The sequence below is a fragment of the Strix aluco genome, chromosome 2, assembly GCF_031877795.1.
Source record: "Strix aluco isolate bStrAlu1 chromosome 2, bStrAlu1.hap1, whole genome shotgun sequence".
NCBI lineage: Eukaryota > Metazoa > Chordata > Aves > Strigiformes > Strigidae > Strix > Strix aluco.
In genome coordinates this window covers 112,591,140-112,611,091 of record NC_133932.1, presented here as the reverse complement: position 1 = coordinate 112,611,091, position 19,952 = coordinate 112,591,140, and positions in this window count along the sequence as shown.

The following is a 19,952-nucleotide window of genomic DNA, read 5'->3' as shown; positions in this document are numbered from 1 at the left end:
TGTATTAGTAAGTAGTGCAACCCGAGAGGAATGGATCTGCAAAGCAAAGAAGTTGAGGCTGTGGACCTGGTGCCTCTCTGCATTTCAGGATGTCTTACTCTGGCCGAGCTCTAACCTTCCTGCTTGGACTGAACACCTGTGAATGGCTGGAATGCCTTAGGTGCTCACCTGAAACGCATCTGGTTTAGCTCCACTTGGAGGAACCCAGCTTGTGCACAGTGACCTGACTCTTCTCCATGATGTCAACTGAGACACTGCAAGTGGGGACAACTGGGAGACTTCTTTCATAACTGCACACCTGCTGCAGACTAAAATGCTATTACAGATACAGCCCACATAGCATGACCTGAAAAAAGATTTGCAATTCAATTGATTTGAGTCACTGGACACAGGTGAACTTGATCAACTCATTGTATGTGTTTGCTCTGTTGATGAATGGTTGGTTTGGTTTTGTTTTTTTTCTCTTTCATTCAAAAGCTTCTAGAATGAATAACTAAAGCAAGATAATTCTGTGAGATAAATTACTGTGGTATGAACAGGGAATTCTTCTTCAGGCAAGAGATGTATTACTGTTTGCATATTTCCAATGGAATGAGAAGAGATTTGTTTCACTGCATCTATTGATGATTGAGTGGTTTGGTTCAGAGAATCTCTTCGAGCAAAAATGATGCCCAATGAACTATGAGATGAGACTGGCTAAGGAATAAGTGCCTATATTTTCTACTTCACCTTCTTCCCATATTGTTTAGAAAAATGAGAACAGGGTACCAGAGCTTACAATTGCATACATGGTTTATCTTTATTGGGCCAACCTTCTGGCATAGTTTTATAAAATCAGAAATGGTTCTGAGATCCTTTTCAAATTGAAGGAGTCAGTGTTCGTTATGCTGCTGCCCGTTCTGATATTTTTGGCCATCTGAATCATGTAAACATAGACAGGATAGAAAGATCCAGACTGAAATTACCATTGTGGAGGCAACAGATGGTTATAGGAACATTGAGTAAACTCCCATTTTTTGCTGTTTGCAAAATGGAAATCTGTCAATGACAACAGAGTCTGATCACCTCTCCATTTGAAGACTACTTGGAGATTAATTTCAACCTGGACAGGTTAATTTGAACAGGTGAGACAGTCGTCAGTACATGAATCTGCACAAAAATAATCACTCTTCAAGGTGCAATGTCCAGATCATATTTTAAAGACTGGATGTATTAAAATTATGTTACCCTGTATAACCCTTCTGTATTTGTGCACAGATCCAGGTCTGGAGACACTGACACTGGCTGCCTTTAAGTTGCTTCTAAAGAAAGTTTAATCACAAATCATGCTAGTGTTGCATGGCGCAGATGGATTGTTGCTGATGAACATTTCTAAAAAGTCTGGGATAGGATTTGGGAGTGAGTGAGTACATATTACTGTGCAACAAAGCCTGGGAAGCAGGGTTTGGATTCTGTATTGTCACTCAGTTAAATTCAAGAGCCTTCCAATATGTGTTCACATTCAAACTCTGATCAGATCCCCTTTGAATAATTCCCTATTTCTTGAAAATAGAAATGCTTACAAATTACTAACCACGACCACAAACATATATAATTATAAATTTAAATACACACTTGCATACACACATATGCCTCAGGTTATTTGTAATTGCTGATAAAAACCATCTGATTTTAGCAAATCATTTGGAATCCACCCCCAAAATGACAGCTATTTACTCTCCCTGTCACAAAAGCTACTGACTGGATTGGCTCAATGTAACAGTCTCAACAAATAGGCAGAATAATTTTTAAGCATGGATTGAGCCTTAAGGTAGTGATTTCATGCCATGGCCAAGGCAGCGTGTATAAATTAGGAGCTGGAAGTCCATAGAATTTGGATCTTGAATTTAGGAAAGAAGGCATGGCATGGTAGTAAAATGCAGTTTTTGACTCAAGCTTTTCTGAAACAAAATATATGCATATGTTGTTTGAAAATGGAGTTGCTATGGTAATTTGTTATTTACCAGAGAGGAGTAATTGAACAAATTTTTTTTCTAACTGGTTTATGAAGAATTCACACCTGTTCCTGAGTGGGTTTAAATTACTCACCCTTCTTTTCTATGCCAAACTTTTCATGTTCAATTGCTTTGCTATTTCAGATTCCATACACTCCTTTCACTGATGACTGATGCCACTTTTCATTTGCAAAAGTAATTTTTTTCTAGCTGAGATCTTAAAGGATAAAAAAAAAAATATTTTTTATTTAGAACCTCTACCTATAAATCGATAAAACCTATGCATCGATCATGTCTTCATATATATATAAAATGTATATATCTAGGTATGTGTATATACACATCTGTATTTCATTGAAACTCAGGTAAGCACTACTCTTTATTAGACTGCAGAGATTTAATATTCATCAGCTTTACCTCTGCTCATGCCAAAAGAATTCTCTGAACAGATGAGAAATTGGATCCACAGAAGAGAGTTTATAAAAAGAAATTGTTTCCAAAATTAATTGATTTTCAACTTTGCACAGTGTGGTGTGCACTGAGCCAGCTGAAGAAAAACACATAGAGGTAAATGTCATACCTACTGATTTATAGCAGCTTGGAAGCTTCCTCTGCCATTTGGTGTGTATGCAAATTTCAGGTGGTTTGTTTTTTGGTGTTTTTTGTTGTGTTTTTTTTTTTTTTTGTTAAGGTTTCAGGTGTTGTTGTTTTTTTTTCTTTTTTTGTTAAGACCCCACACAACAATAAGTTACACAGTGAAAAATCGGCTTACTTTGTAGCAAATCTTGTAGTAGGTTATAAGTGTCCATTAGTATCACTTGACAAACCCTTGCCAGAAGGGAAGAATGAGATCAGCAAATCACGGGCATATTATGATTTGATCCTACCACAAATTCAATTAGATCAAAGCTTACTAGCTCCAAACACCCATTTTTAATTTTATAGTAATGCCTCAGGGCAGAGAACTGGGTGCCAAGGCAGACATGTTCTGTGATGATAACCGAGACATTTAAGACTCAAAATATTCCTGATTTTTAGGGCTATAATGTCAGCTTTAAGGATTTTTAATTAACACCTTCTGCATGCATTAAATATGCTCCTTTCAGCCAACAAAGATTTCTTTTTTTTTTTTTTCCTCTCGAATTCTCTGAGTTTTGCTTCAGGTCTTTTATCACTATCAAGAAATAATAGCAACCACCACATTAAAAAGAAATTACCCGACAAAATGAAAGATTCACTTGGCTGAGAACACGAGAGAATGCATACAGTTGTGGGTTAGCTCTTAGTTACTATTAATTATTAATTATTAGTTGCTGTATTCTTTGGAGGAGGAAACAAGATGCTTTAGTCGAGATGATGGGAAACTGTAGGGGCCCAAAGGTTATGGTGAGGGGGTGGACAAATGCAGAACTCTCTCCAGAGAGGCTATCAGCATCTTCAATCCTATGCATTTAAATGTCAAATACATCCCAGGCAAATGTTGTATCTGCACATACAGAAATTGGTACTCCTGACTGTCATGGTCCTGGGCCTCTCACAAATCAGTGGGTGACTGAGGTGTGTTTCCCTCCCAACCTGCTGGCCTGCACTGCAGAGCTAACCACTACATAGACCATCAGTGCGTTACCGTGAAACTCCTCTTTCAGGTAAGGGTCTGTCAGGGAGCAGTTTTGCTACAGCCCTGTCCTGTTTTTTTGTTAGTGGATTAGAGAACTATGTAAACAAAATCATTGCTTGTTTGCATACAAAACTGCTCTGGGTAAACAGGGCATCTCACTGATGAAAGGCTATCGGCCTCCAGAGAAGTTTCTCCAAGGAAAGGCAATTTCCTCTGTAAGCATATAAGCAGGATTCACTGATTGACAAGAAAAATTACCATTTCTTTCTTATCTGTCCCAACCTCCTTTTCCCCAGCTCCTCCTACTCTTTCTCTCACAGATACTACTTTCCTCTTGGGTTTGTGTCCTCTTACTTTTTACCTGCTTCTCATCCACATTGTGAATTCTCTAACACCTTTGGAGCATAGCCCTTCTCTTCCTGCTCTTCCTGACCACTTCACATTACCATGGAAAATGGCTTTCTCATCCTCTCCTCTCCTCTCCTCTCCTCTCCTCTCCTCTCCTCTCCTCTCCTCTCCTCTCCTCTCCTCTCCTCTCCTCTCCTCTCCTCTCCTCTCCTCTCCTCTCCTCTCCTCTCCTCTCCTCTCCTCTCCTCTCCTCTCCTCTCCTCTCCTCTCCTCTCCTCTCCTCTCCTCTCCTCTCCTCTCCTCTCCTCTCCTCTCCTCTCCTCCCCTCCCCTCCCCTCCCCTCCCCTCCCCTCCCCTCCCCTCCCCTCTCCCTCTCCCTCTCCCTCTCCCTCTCCCTCTCCCTCTCCCTCTCCCTCTCCCTCTCCCTCTCCTCTTCTTTCTCCCTCTGTCATCCCAGAAACTTTAGGTTTTATGTGCCCTTTGTGGGACTCCAAAGGTGTCTGAAATGAGTAAACAAGTCTGATATTTGAGGCTGCTCTTTGTACATGTCACACATTTCATAATGACCTTCTGGAAATCCTCCTCCTTGCCCCCAGCCAGCGATGCTCCAGTATCTTGCCAGTGTGGCTTGGACATGGTTTGAGAGACCGGCTGTTAATTAACATGTTGGTAGAACCAAAAAGCTGACAAAAGGCTTAACAATTCAGGACAAAATGTTATTGATTAATCATGTGAATTACCTTGTATTACTTACTATGCTCTTCTAAATTCTACTGTGGCAATGCCTCTCTGTCTCAGGGACATTACCGTGCTAGGAATTAAAGGAAAAAAAGTCTGTTTGGGAGTGGTGTTAGAGTTTGCAGGATTCATATGGATTCAGTATGAATCCCTTGCACGCTTCATTGCAAGATTAAGATCCCACAGTCTTACGGTCATATTCCTGCATGACGTGTGCCAGGGGAGAGATGTCTACCTCTGCTCAGGATCAGGTGGTGTTAAGACAGACAGTTTATTTGTAGCTCTGGAGAATCTCTTACTGTTTATAACAATATGATCTCAGTGACTAAATAGAAGAAAAAAGATCTTTGCTTCCAGCCAGTGACTGGAATTTACAATTTGAGACGGATAAATTGGCACAGCTCCTTCTCGGCACAGGGAATGCTCAGCAGGAGGAGGACACTGGGGCAATGGTTTGTTATGTTTCGTGCAATACTGAGTGCTCCAGCTTAGCCACACTGAAACACTTTCTTGATCAGTATCAGCACTCTCCAAACTTTAAAAGATACAGCCTCCTGAGTTCTCCTGCCTTTATTCTGTATTTTAAAACAGTTGTTCTCCTCAGATGCTTTTAGCTCCTTATAAAACACTTCTGAATTTTATACCCCCCAAGGAAGTGTGCTTTGAGTGCTTGTCCTGTGACCAATATCTCCTTCCCCCTCAAATGCCCTTAACAGTGGGTTTTGGAGAAGGCTTTGTCTAATGGCAGCCTTCTGGAAGGGCCCAGAATCATCCAGGGTCTTTCAGATACCTTTCCCTCTAGGAAATGTTTATTTATATCCTGAAAGGCTGGGCTTTGTACCTTTGTATTTGATGTTTCTCTTTAAGCTGACAAATATGAATGCTGAAATAACCCAAAATCTTGGAATTAAAAGAAATCCAAACCAGGCTGGCAAAGCAGATTCAAAGATTCATAACCTTTAATACCTGCAAGAGCTATTGTCGTCATATCATCCACCTGTACAATGCAGGCCCATGACACACTCTTGTCTTGTGATTGAGCTAGAGTGTTTTTCAAAGACATCCACACTTGATTTAACAACTTCAGGTGATGGCAAATCCAACACATTGCTTGATAGAGTAGTCCCATAGTTCTGTACTTACAATCCTGATCATCCATAGCTGCAAACAGTGAAAATGTAAGTGATGTCAATATCAGAAATATTCTTCCCCTGCTATTTACAAACTGATGAAATCATTACACGAGGACTATATTTCTGGATTCAAGCCCTCGCTTAGTTACTGTCTTACTGAAAAAAATGTATAGGGCCATATCTTCAAATGATTTTTATGTGGGTGGAAAAAGGGCTTTTATTTCACACCCATAGTGGTACGCATTTCTTAACCGAAAGCTTGTATTCAGAAGCAGCCTGTCTCAGACATGAGGCTGGTTTGGAAAAGCTTTATCCTCTTTGTTCCTCTTCTATCCTGCTCCAAAACCAAGGGAGTATTGACACAGCTACAGCTTCAATGCGAAGGTCCACTTCTGTCCCCTCTGTACTGGACAAGTGGTGCAGAAGGACCTCAGCCCATCCACAGCTGCCTGTGAGGGGAGCAGGGGTGGCAGACACCTCCTGGGTGAGCCGATGGTGGGGTGTAGAGAGAGCGGCAGCAAGCACAGCACTCCAGCCAAGGCTCCCCATCACTCTTGCTGAGACAGTGCTGGAGGCTGGCGAGGAAAGCTGATGGCTTGGACAGATGATGACCTCTGCGCTCTCTGCCATTGGTCCCCCGCCGGCATGGCAGTGCCTTTGTTAGCCAGCATGACTAATGCTGCAAGCACACACCAGCATTTATCCGCACTGTGAACAGACATCTGACAATGTGAATTTCTCTCCAAAATCCATTTTTGCTGGTGTTTCACAGGCAATAAACTGGAATTTGTTTTTTCTGTCTGGGTGCTTACCGTGTACACTTTGGTCAGTCTAAACCAAACCAAACCATTAGGCACAGATGAAGACTACAAATTTCTCCTAGTTTTGTATGTGATGTGAGTCCATCTTGACCAATAATATTTTTGACATATACTTTGGTCCTAGAGATACCAGCTTCCAGCAGAGCCATAAAATAGCCTTGACCATTTCATTTGACCTATATAACATTCCTCCTACAGTTTCATTTCCATGCAGTCTTCAGCAGTGCTTTTTTAAGTTGCTGCTTCGTATTAATGGGCATTGGTACCGTGACTGTCTTTTATTGATGGAAGAAATCAGTACTTTTAAAAATGTAATATTAGTAAAAAATTGTGGAATCCTATCTGGAGAAAAGTATGTAGTTTGTAACAAGTTATTATATTGAGTCATTATGTAGCATACCTGGTGTAGTTAAAGGGCTTTCATTAGCACAGAAGTCAGTCGCTTCTGATGTGAATGGAAGTTTTACTACTGACTCCAGTGGAGCCAGGATTTCAACCATCATTTTAAAGGTTTTATTATAGAAGGAGGTTTATTGAGCGATTTTACAGTCTTGAGGGAAAAAAAAAATCTGTCCAGCTTCCTGTCTTTTTTTTACACCTAGAGCTCAGAAGCAAGACCCAGACAAAATCTATAAAAAACAAATTTCTTTTATAGGCAATGGAAAACGTACTGAGTTGAATTTAGCTTGGTTATGTTTGATCAGCTGTTCCTGTGACTCTGCATGCACTGTACACAGTCTGTACACAGTGAGTGCATGGTTGGCCTGCTGTAAATGAACTGTACCAGCAGAAAATGTAGAGGAGACTCTTTTTCTTGAAATATCAATAACACTATGCAATGTCATATTTAAAAAAGCACATGGCACTTTACAGGAAAAGCACATCCATAGCAAAGTGGTTGATGTGTTTCTTGACTAAAAGAAAGCATGAAAGGAACAGGGAGTAAAATATTCAATGAACTTGTGGTGTGCAAAAGGGAGAAAGAAGGTAGATGGAGAAAGAAGTGCAGAATGAGCACAGCAGAAGAAAGTAATTCAGAAAGGGAGCTAATGAAATATTAAATGCCCATAAACAGTCAGTGAAACCTGTGTTGTGTGAAGCAGCATTACTATAAGGCTAACTCTTGAATTAAGTCACATCTGCAAAGAATTCACCAAAAGCCTGGGTATAATTCTTCTCTGCCATTAGATGACTTTTGAAATGACCAGTTTATGTCAGCCTTTGATGCAGCTGCATGGAACATAAAACATGCCTTACACATGATAATACCTCATGCCAACTATCGTGTTGTTTTTTCCCCTGGACATTGGGTTATAAGGTGTTCCATGATGACTGAGATATAACACAGGCTAAATAAATAAGATCCCTTTTTTTTTCCCCCCAGATACAGATTTAAATGACACAGAATAACTTGCTGGATGCTGCAAATCCTTCCTAGCAGTTTTTGCTGTGGGTGTTGACACAAGACAGTTTTTGTGGGACCATTTTTCAATATGCCTGTTTGGATGAAAAATAATTTTCTAGCCATATATTTTTTGACAAATTTATGATGGATGTCCACATAAATGGCCTTATTTTCCTGCAGTCAATTAAAGATAAAGTTTATTGGGCATAATCTGTATTTCCAGCTCTGTGGTACAGACCCTGCTGGAATGGGGTACTACCTCTAAGTCTGAAAAATGAAGGGAAAAAAGATCTCTAAGTGGAAAAGGATATTTTTTCCTTTTGAGCTTGCAGGATCTCTGTAAATATGAGGAATTATACTAGGTTTTTATATGGATTCTGTATTTTCACTTGTGTGGACAAATTTCCGAAGTCATAGACCAGTGCATCCAGGACAACTGATCTCAGCAAGGAAGAGCTGAGGACTCCCATAGTGGTGCCAGGACGCTCACTACTTGTGCAAGTTGGCAGCAGGCGCTGGTCCCCTGGATGTGCCGGGAGGTGTGTGCTTATGAGAGACCACAGAAACTCTGCCAGAGAAGCACAGCTGGGCAGGGAACAGAAGGGGTAGACGAACTCTGCTTCCTACCATTGCCCAGCAAGAACTGTGAGTTTCACTGTTTTCTTTTGCCTCTTGCTCTGCAGTAGTGGAGGTGCTCAGGTAACCCCTACCTGCTGTGCGGGCAGAGCTCATGGACTGCATCCCAGATAGCGTGTCCAAAGAAATGAATGTTTTGGAAAATGCATGACTATATAAGCATGGTATTCTGAGTTTTTACCTTGCTAGATGATCCCACTGAATGCCAGCTGGAATAAGAATAGCTCCTCTTGAACCTCAGACGTGAAACAATGGCTCCCAGAGCCTTGTAGTAGGCAATTAATTTTGCTTGGCTTCCTTCAGGATGGGAGAAGTCTTCTCTTTTATAAACTACAGAGTAGGTCCATCTGAAATTATTTTCCTCCTGAGAAATTGCTCTGAGAATATTGTTTATAAGCTCCTGACCTTTAAATGGCCTTGTTCCATTACTGTGGTTCTTGGGTATTTAAAGCCCCAGGTCATTTTCACTTTTAATTGTGTTTTATTATTTTCCATTGTTGCAGAATGTTTCAGTCAATTTAACTAGAAAGGAGTCTTTTCTCTTAATGGATTGAATTTGGGTCATAACAAAATGCCTATTTTATTAATCTTAGTCTTGTCTCATTTATTTCTAACTTTCAGCAGATCTCCTTCAAAGGCAGCTGTAAGCAGAGTTTACTGCAGGTTAACAGGAGAAAGTGCTCTCTGCTGCTGCAGGTGAAAGTGAGATGAGGAAGAAGTATGAGATGGGGAGAGTTTAATGCCACTAGGATTTTGAAATAATTGCATGGTTCATATATTTGTATCAGAGTCAAGTGAAAATTAATAAAGCCACAGTTTTATCTAGCATTTAATCCTGACAATATTCTTCCACTCTATATACAAGCTTGTTGAAAAAATGATCAGCTTGCATTCCTTTCTTTCCAAGATTTACTAATTAGATTCTAGTGGTAAAGTACTAGGCCTTAGTACATATGAAATCGTGCATCTTCCAATTAGCAAATGTGATTATGAAACACATAAAACACATGATGGGAACTTCAAAAGCTCTTTCTGTAATACTCTGGCAGAGCTGTAAGATGCCAATCAGCTTACTAGCTGTGAGCTTTCACCATGAAAAGTGGCTGGGATTTATTTTTAATTCTGATTGTTCTTGTTTTCTCCCACTCCATCCTAATTCTGCCTTTCTCTTCTTACACCCTTTTTGCTCACTTTCTTCTCCCACTCTATCCTTATTCAGCTTCTATGTCCTTCTAGCACATCGTTCCCTATTTTAATTTTAAATGTTATCTTGTTTCAATTGCCTGATAGTTCCTGTTTCAAACAATATGAAAATTGCACAAAGGAATTTGGCAGTAGGGAAAAAATCAGGTGCCTGAAATTCCCAAAGTTTCAATCTAGAACTACCTGTCTAGATGCCACTAAACTCTGGGGGTACCTGAGCTGTCCTTTGAAAGTTCCCCTTTATGACAAAATTTTCTCCAGTCTGAGCAGCTTATAGCCAGTAGATGCCTTAAACAGATGACAGCCCAGAAACTAACAATCCTTTTGCCTCCAAGCCCTTAGGTCCTGAATTTAATTATCATTCTCCAATAACCTACTGTGCACACTGCAAAGATTTGATTCTTCCCCAAATGCAGTTGTGGTTACTTTCCTTTAATACACAGCTAAAGGCTTAATTCTTGAACATACGAGGTTAAATACCAGGAGGTGCCTATGAAGTAGAAGATCTGATTCCTTCCTCAGCATCAGTATTTTAACATCCTGTGTCCTAGAAGAGTACCCAAGCAAACAGAGGAAAAGGATGAGGAGAAAAAATTGTGTTCCCAAATCAGTTTGTGCATTGTGTCTGAGGACTGAGGAATATGAACTGGAGTCCTGTCTTTTCTCCTTCCTATTTCCTTCCTTTTCCCTTCCTGAAGGGAAATTTCACCAAGTTCCTTCTCCTGCTCCCTTTCTGGTCTCATTCCTGCCTGCAGCGAGGAGGAGTTCCTATAAGACACGGTCCCTCCTCCTCCATCTCTGCCATCAGCAGGTGTAGTTCAGGAAATCATCTTGGGAGAAGGAGAGGGAAGCAAAGGAAAGAAGCAACTCCAGGTCTCTGATTTCACAGCTGATGTGTGGTGAGGGTGTATGCACCTGGATCTTACTCTGATGTAGCATCAGGGCAAGCTTATAGCAGGTACTGGGCACTGGATCACAGTTATGTCACATTCTGAGACAATCAGCCAGGTTGGACGGGCCTTTGAACAACCTGGTCTAGTGGAAGGTTTTGCTGTCCATGGCAGGGGGGTTGGAACTAGATGATTTTTAAGGTCCCTTGCAACCCAAACCATTCTGATTCTATGATCTGGGGTGTAGGCAGAGGAAGGCCCATGTCCTTGGTTATGTATCTCAGCTGCAGTCCAACACTTAGCTCATTTATGCTGCTGCTTGGCCTTTGTGTTGCTGATCAATTCCCACATAAAGAAATGCTGGATACTGACAGAATGGGAGATTAACAGTAGTTTTGATGTCTAGTTGTGGTCTAAGAAAAATGGCAAAAAGTGAGTTTCATTTGCAGAACTAATATTTTTTACCAAATCAGGTAGCAGGGTTGGAAAAGTGTGGCACAAGCATCCCTGGAATAGAACCAGCAAATTGCAAAGCTCTGTGCATTGTGAGGGCCATGCAGCACCTACCTGCACTCCAGTCTAGTCCAACTGATGAAGCTACTGAAGCATGTAAGTGGTGGTGGGATTCAGCTCACTTACTTGTAGACATGTAGTGTGGTTGTTTATGTCTTAGTTAAAGCTCTGTAGATGCCCTTTAGAATTAATGGGAAATCAGTTCTAGCCATTAGATTTAAATTAGCTGCTCTGTAGAACTTCCTACTGTCTTCATGGGCTATGAAGGGAACATTAGACAACTAGGTCACATTAGACCATACTCTTAGATGTCTACCTTTGATCCAACAAATCTCTGCCGATGTATTTTACCTGCAGGAAGATCATGTGGTAGTTGGCAAGCTGAACTTGTGGTATGTAGGCCAGATGACAGATTTTGCCAGGAATCAGGCAAGGATCGAGGGGCTCAAGTCTAATCCCAAAATGCTAAGCATCTCCTACTCTCACTAAGGGTAGTTAAGAACACTCATTCCATTCAGGAAGCACTTGTTATCAGCAAATGCATGCTCTGTAGGAAGCTCTTGTAAACAATTTGCATAGTTTAGTGTGATAATATAGTACCTCATGCTGGAAATAGGTTAATGCTTTAAATTTGTAAACTTCAAAAAGGCCAGTAGTGGCAAAGGAATTATTTGACCACTGTGTGTTGAGGGATATATTACCTGAACAGTGACATGACTGGATGCCAATATTAGAATCACAGAAGTTGCCAGACTGAATCAAACCAGTGGTGTGTGAAGATTTGTACTACAGAAGATGGGAAACCACTGCAGGCAATTACACACCATATAAATTTGTCTAGGGTGGCAGTTTCTGTCTAATCACAGGAATTTTACTAACTGATGTCCTGGAACATGAGGATTCACAGCTAAGGTAATGTTTATTTTGTATTTAATTTAGTTGGGTAGATTCTCATGCTCTCTTGGCAACCATCAGATACTTTTTTGGTCCTCCTAAGTTATTGGTCTCACTGATTACATCTATGCTAGTAAATAAAACAGATGCAGACCTATTGTATGCCTGAGGGTTAGTGATGTGGCACATCTCACACTGCAGGAAGGACAGGAAATGATCTCCGTCCCCAGGACTGATGGCACCAGCTGGCTTGCATTCACACTGCTACTCTGCAGTGGAGCATGTCTACCATACGGTCACTTGGCCCAGTATTTCCTTAGGACCTAAATGGTGGTCATAAGACATAAGAATAATCTTTTGCCGCCCTTTTTTTTTTTTTTTTTTTTTTTTTTTTTTTTTACTCAAAGTACCTGAAATAATGTCAGCAATGTGGCATTTTAACAGCATGAAACTCAGGACATATATTTCATGGCCTGGAGTGCATCTGGGAATATCTGATCCTTTGACGATATCATTGGAGGGCAGAAAGAGACAAAATGGTGCACTGTTGTCCATACAAGAACAGCTGTATTGCCCAAAGGGACCTATTCCCAAATATTGCTTTGCAAGAAAGTAGGTTGGAGCTGCTGGGAGAGCAAAGACATAAGATAATGTTTAAGCAATTGGAATGCCTGGATGTCAAGTGTATGAGCAAACTCCCTGGTCCTCTTTTTGCTTAGCAGTGTCGAGATTCTCAGAGATACCTTGCAGCAGTGCTTTCCAAAGTCAATTATGTTTCAACAAAAAATGCGTCTCCTTGTAGCAGCTGGATCCCTGTTGATTTCATTGAACGTTCTTCACTTTTGTGTAATGACATGAGATAAAGGAACACACATAGTCCATACTCCTCACACTGTTTGTTGGTCTATAGACCTTTGCCATTTCCCCTCTTAATGAAAAACAACTGTTGGGATTTTAGGCTGCAAAACAATTTGGGCAGAAAATATCTCTCTGTTATGTGCACACAGGTGTCCAGCAAAGACAAGTACCTGACTTCTAGGCATTACTGTATTAGAAATCATGAACAGTGATTTCTGTTTTTTTATTGGCTTCCCACATAAAAATCTTTCCAGCTTCCTAATTACTTCCATTGTCTGCAATTTATTTTAGGAAATCAAATAACTAGATGTAAGCCTAGAAAACCTATTTAGTCATTTGATGTTTTGTACTAATTTTGTGAACTACCTTGAACTTAGCAAAATCTCTCAAAGTGGCTACTCAAAGTAGATCTCTAGCTTCAGGGCAAAGCATGAAGTCCAGTTTTCATAGGCATGAACATATGCCATTCCTGTGTTATCTGGGATGTTTAGTGCCACTAGAAACCAAGCTACTCCGGTTTGTATGCTCCCACATGAAGATGAATGTCTAACTTTAAAATTCCAAATTGGAAAATACAGACCTAAAATGGTTTGGCTTTTGAATAATCTCAAACCTTATTTTTCACTGAAACAATAAACCCCACTGTCCTTCCTACATGCATGTCCCCAATGCCTTTATAGTAAATTTTGTAAAAAATACATAGAAAATGAGATGGTAGCTGTTAAAATGCAATGCAGCGTTGGACTAAGGTGTATCTGATTGACCTGACAACAACCTTAACCTACTTTCAAGGACATTATTTCCTTAGATCTTCTTAATGACTTAAATGAGTTTATCTTTTAAAAAATCTGCTTTTGTTTTATTTTAGAAATCCCTTACATATTGTCCCCTGTCATTCAGTGTGGTTGCACTCACAGTTTAGATTAAACAAAGTACTGTTGTTGAGGTAACTGGGAAGAAATATCTGTTAAGGCTCTATGAGTGGTAAGACACCACAATGCAAAATACAGATATTGTGTGCTCCAGAAAATACAGTTAATTTTCAGTTCTGAATTGTGTTTGTTAACAAAGGCCATCTATTTATGTATTCAGCATAATTGATAGCATCACTGGTGCTACATAGTCAAGTTGCTGTTGCTTGGGGGAACAGTAATATGTTTCCTCCCCACCTCCTTTACTGATTTATGGTTCTTGTATCTTAAGTCAAGATTGAATTGTAAGTGCTTCAGAACAGGGTCCAAGATCCAGGAACTCTTTTTGTGAAGCAGAAAGGACACTTGTTTGTTAAAAATTAATAAACTCCTAATCTATTTTTGAATATTAATTCTTTATTTGCATTAATTTTTGTTAAAATTTGCATTTGTATAGTTGTTTTGCGTTGAAAATACTTTCTAAAAATACTTAAAAGGGGGAAGGAAAATCATAAGAATTGCAAGAATAATGAGAATAATCAAATTAAGAGTATTTTAAAATAAAAGTATATTAATAATCACTTTAAGAATTATGAGATGATTAGGAAGGGAAACGAGAGGAAAGTGTGAAAGCAGAAAAGCCCCAGATATTCTGTGATCTGGGGCTTCATACTCAATATTGTAGTCCATCCCACAAGGATAACACAAAACGTTCAAAAGATTAAATGTATTGACGGGAAGAATAGCACAAAAATTTAGTGTAACTGCTGGCCCCCTCCATGCCTTCTTACAAACAGCGTAGTGAGTTTCATAAAGAACTGAGTAAGCCAGTTCAGTTTAAAAGAAGACTGCAATAACAGAGAAAAAAACATCTCCTTTTCTTACATTATATTTGGTGATCTTGAACAGAGTGGGAACAGTTAACAAGAACTGGGCGGGAGTTTGCTGGGGAAAACCTTTTCCGGTGAAAAATACATTCTGACAACACAGAAATATTTTACAATTTCAAGTCTAGAAAATCTACTGGTTTCATCTTTGTAGTTTTCACAAAGGTAGCCCTATGTAATGGCTCCCATGTGTTAAAAACACAGAATCGGTGCTGGTGTTTTAGAGTGTCTCCTGAAATTACCTGTTTACATTATTTTCCTTTCAGTTTTATCTGTGATGTGAGATGATATTCATTGCATAACTCAGTAACAGTGCATCAGTGTAGTGTTTATAATCTGTGAAGATCCGTATTTGTCTAATCTCAGCTAAAGACTTTCAGCTCCCAGATAATAAAATGTTCACAGAATTTAATTGACCTGTGTCTGATCCCTTATTGAACTGGTGGTGGCCTAGGGCTTGTAGCTGAGCTTAAGATACGATTATGTGTATTCGAACTATGTCACTTTACAACCCACCTAAGCATCTTATTTCGGATGCAGCCATATGGAATGATGATGCCAAGGCTATATAACCTACTTACTGCAATTTTGAGAACTCAGATGACATAGTAATTGTCCCAAAGCCCTCAAGAACCATGAATTATTTGCATTTCTTCAGGGAGTTGTTTTCCTGCAGGATAAATAGCAGTTGGCAGAAGAGTAAGCCTCAAAGACTAATTTAATTTAAAAGCATACATTCAGATACAACTAAACACACTTCAACATGAACTGTAGCTGTGGATCTTAAGGTGCGATGGTATTAGGAAAATCTGTGTTTTCAGAAATTCTTTTGAAGTGCATGATTAAATACTAATGAGGGAAATAAAAGAGGATCACCTCATCTTTATTGTCTGAATGACATGACTGTATTTTTGTCAATCCTGCTTACCAGAGAATGTAATACCAGAGAAAACTCATATTCCCTACCTTTAAGTGAATCAGAACTAAAAGATACAGAAGGCCGTGTTTCAATGAGGTGCTGATTTCTTTGCCCTTTGATGAATTAAATGATTTTGAAGACATGCAATGTGTCTTTGCTTATTTCCCAAACACTTTCTACAGCTAGTAGGCTCTCAAAAGTCTGATTGCTTTTTCTTCAAAAATATTATATATTTGGCATTGAAAATCCATTTTATTGCCAAGAAACCCTCACAAGAACAGATATTGTTCACCTCTAGTTGTATGCGCTGGATCTTTTGAGGTTATCTCAGGCACATAATAAGCATTATCTGCCATCCATTAATAAATGTCTCTGAGACCAAGACAGCAGAAATGCTTTGCCCATCAGAGCATATTACAGGCCTGATACTGCACTCTGAGTACAATGCCTTGTCTTTCTTGGAAGCCACATCAAAATAAAAGAAGACAAATTAGTGCTTGAAGCCTAGAAAGAAAAGTGTTTTGATATGTAAAATACTGTAGAAAATAGGTAGGCATCTTGACCAAAATATCTGTCACTCTAGACATTTCTGTACCATTTTAAGAGTCTTATGATTATGTTGAGGTTTTTTGGGGGTGGGCATTTATTTACAACTTATAAGTTTAATTTCAATGACATCATGCTGCTTCCCCAGTGACTTTCAGCCTTCTTGTGCATTGATCATTGTTGCTATATTGAGGCAATGCTGAATTTATTTTTTCAGTTTTTATTATAAGAAGCTTTGTTAAAAACATGCTGTAGCACCAGATAAATTCCAGGCTCTGATATAATCTCCCTTTTTTTGCCAGGCCAGCTTTTTTCAAATACGTTGTTTGTCTTAAAATTTAGTAATTTTTGTCCTCAGCAATGATGTGCCTGGAAAACCTGAATCAATTGTTCTCCACTTATTTCTGTACAAATTCATTAAAGCGTGATGCTGGTATTTTGGCATTTTTAGATGCATTTTCAAAACTTTGCCCCAAAGCATTTTACAGAATCAAGTTCAGAATTACATCCTTATTCAGCAACGCCTGTAAGCCTGTCTTAAGTACTTTGCTGAGATGTGTCTATTTTTGTGGTTGAAATCATGTGTTGATTTATCCTTGTGTTTAGTGATCCTGGAATACTAGAGGTTGTAATTACAAAATGGAGGGTGTATTGTCAGGCACCATATTTTGCTGTTTTTCAAATGAAAATAAGCCAGATTCTTTTCTCCAGGTGTCTTGTCCCTCAAACCAGCAGTGAGAGAAACCCCCTTGCACTGCTCCCTCAGCTTAGGTTGTTTCCTATTCAGAAAGCTCACCACCACTTCTGCACAAAGGAAACTCCTGCAGCTGTTTCTTTAAAACCTCTAACTGACTCAGATCCGCTTCATTTCATACATGCTTTCTTTTACTATTGATTAACTAAATAAATCATTGGATAAGCAAAGGAAGTAAATTTATGCCTATTTTACAACAGTTATCTTCATCAGAAAAATAAGCATTTAAAAACCAACTGGAGATGCTATTTCAGAGTATAATTAACTAAATTATAGGGAAAGAAGTTTGGCATTGATCTTTAATATGCCACCTTGTATGGTGTTTCCTTTATTGAAAAAGGCATTTATATGAAGCAGCTAGCCTGGATATCGCCGTGCATGTACATTGGTACATCCTCTAATTAGAGATCATTAGGAATAAGAAAGGAGGACTCTGAGAACAGGAAGTATCATAAACCATTTTGTTGCTTCTGGACTATGTCTTTAGTAACATATGTTTATGTCTTGGCTGCAATGCTGACATTTTGTGAATGTTGTCCCATTTAATAAATATAAATGTGATTACCTTGAATAGGCTACTTGGAGTGCACTGTAACAAGATTTTTCCCTTTTGTGTTATGAGCTATTTCTGAAATGTATATAATATTTTCTTTCCCTGGTTCATTAGGACTGAATCCAAGACTCACTTCTCAGGTTGAGTAAATGAAGTGTCTGGTGGAGAAACTGTCAGAGGTTCTGGAGGGCAGAACCCAGCTTCTCAGGACAGGCATCCTGCAGCCATCCTGCTCTGCATGGGAGAGAGACTTCAATGGTCTCATCACTGCTGTCTCCAGACTAAAACTTCTGACATCTTCATCACACTCAGGTTTTTTAGTGGGAAACTGAGGCAGAGTGAGACTTAACCATTTTCATGGGGTCAGGGAGGAAATCTGAAGCAGTTTAATCAATAGTGGAACTGATTCCCTTAAGTGCAAGGCTAATTCTCTTTCAGCAGCTTTGCTGATTAAAACAAATTCTCCACTTCAGTTGGTTATTAATGGTTATGAGACAGTGAGAGCCTGATGCATGCTGTGCATATGCAGAGAAGGCACAGGACAATAAACTTGTAAGTTAGAGACTAACCCTGTGGAACATTAGAGGGCCTTGAATGACAGAGGAATAAACATATGGAGGGTAAATACCAGGCACTAATTTGAGTAGAAAATCAATAGTTAGAACAGTATCCTTGCACTTTAGTCAATTAAGACAATGATCAACAAAAATCCCTGGACTGCTTACGTATGTTACATTAAATCTTTATTGGATAAAAGCCATAGCCAGGAAACAGAACTCCCTTCTCCTACCTGAGTGCTCTAACTTTGAGGCAGCGGCCACAGTCCTTTACTCAGGTCTTTCTGGCTTGTGAATATTCCTCTTTGGCTTCCCAGAAGAGCAGCTACCACAGTAAGAATCTCTCCCCTCTTCCCCCCATCCAAATGCCCCAAACTTCTGGTGCTTTTGTGCACTTCTTTACATACAGCCCACCAAACCCACCAGGTAGGAGAGCGCAGGTTCAAGAGCTCAGCCTCCCTGACAGGTGCATGCTCTGCCTGCCAGGGTCACCATGTGAAGTGCTGATGCCCTGCTTTGCTCTTTTGGTGGCTGTCTTTTAAAATAAGTGAGACCTGTGCATATGGATGCCTCTCCCTAGCTGTGACTTCTGCAGTCTGAACAGAGGTATTTGGTGTTGGTCTGACTGGCCCCAAGCCCCCCAAAAGGCTGGGAGGGTTTTTATGGCCATTTCCTCTTGACTGCCTCTGGGACAAGGCTCATGCAGAGGGATGCTCTCTGGTTCAGTTTTATCACCTCCACCGCTTGCCTGGATGCCCCTGCTGAGAGTCAGATTCCCAGTTTTAGTATTGCAGTCCACAGTTTGGTTACCAGAAGAGGATGAGCTGGATCTTGCCCATTGTTTTATCTTTTTTTTTTTTTTTTTAACTCCATCTATTTTTCCCTGTCTGGACTATTGGAGAACCTAATGTCCATCTTGAATTTTTGCAGAATCCAGGCTCATAATTTGAGTACAAATACAGCGTGACATCTTTCTTTTTGCATGAAGACCCTCGTTCCCCAGCTTGTGAGTAAGCAGAAACCAGGATTCTTTTCTTGCAAACCGTATTTCATTCCTTGAAGATTTTTATAATCTCTATATATACTGAGTATATTAATAACGTAATTAGATATTAAGTTTCAGTTCATGTTCTCCATTTCCTTAACGTGATTGGATGGTATTTTATTTCCTGATTTAAAATATTGGTTCTGGACGTCAGGCTTCTAAAAAAATGTTTGACTGGTAATTGCAGAATGGTGGATCAAATCAATGGTATGAAACCAAGTGTGCATTTTACACATTAGCTGAGAGCTGTACCTGTCTGACCTCATTCACGCTCAGTTTTATGCTGCTGCCCTTTCGCTGATGTAATGGAGTTAATCCAGATTTACATGTCTGTGCAGGGCAGAGCACAAAGAAAAGGAACGGATGTCTTGGTGCAGCTCTGGCTGTGAGTGGGTGTATGGGGAGAGGGTAGGTGTTGCTGCACCCTTGTGTGTCTGCACCCCGAGAGGTGCCTCTGTGCCAACACCCCAGTTGGATCCCTGGGCATGAGCTCCCAGTGTGCTCCTGAGCTGAACCTTCCCCCAGGAGCTGGGATCCCCTGGGCTGGGGGGTAGTGGGAGTAGGAAGAAGGGGACTCTCACTGCTCCCTGCCTGGTGTTTTTCTAAATTAGAGGGTAACATGCTGATTCTCCTTCACCTATTTTATACCATGAAAGCACCATAAAAAGGCCTTAAAGTGAAAGTAAAAGACAAACACTTGAGTCTTTTGGGAGAGACATTTTTTTTTTT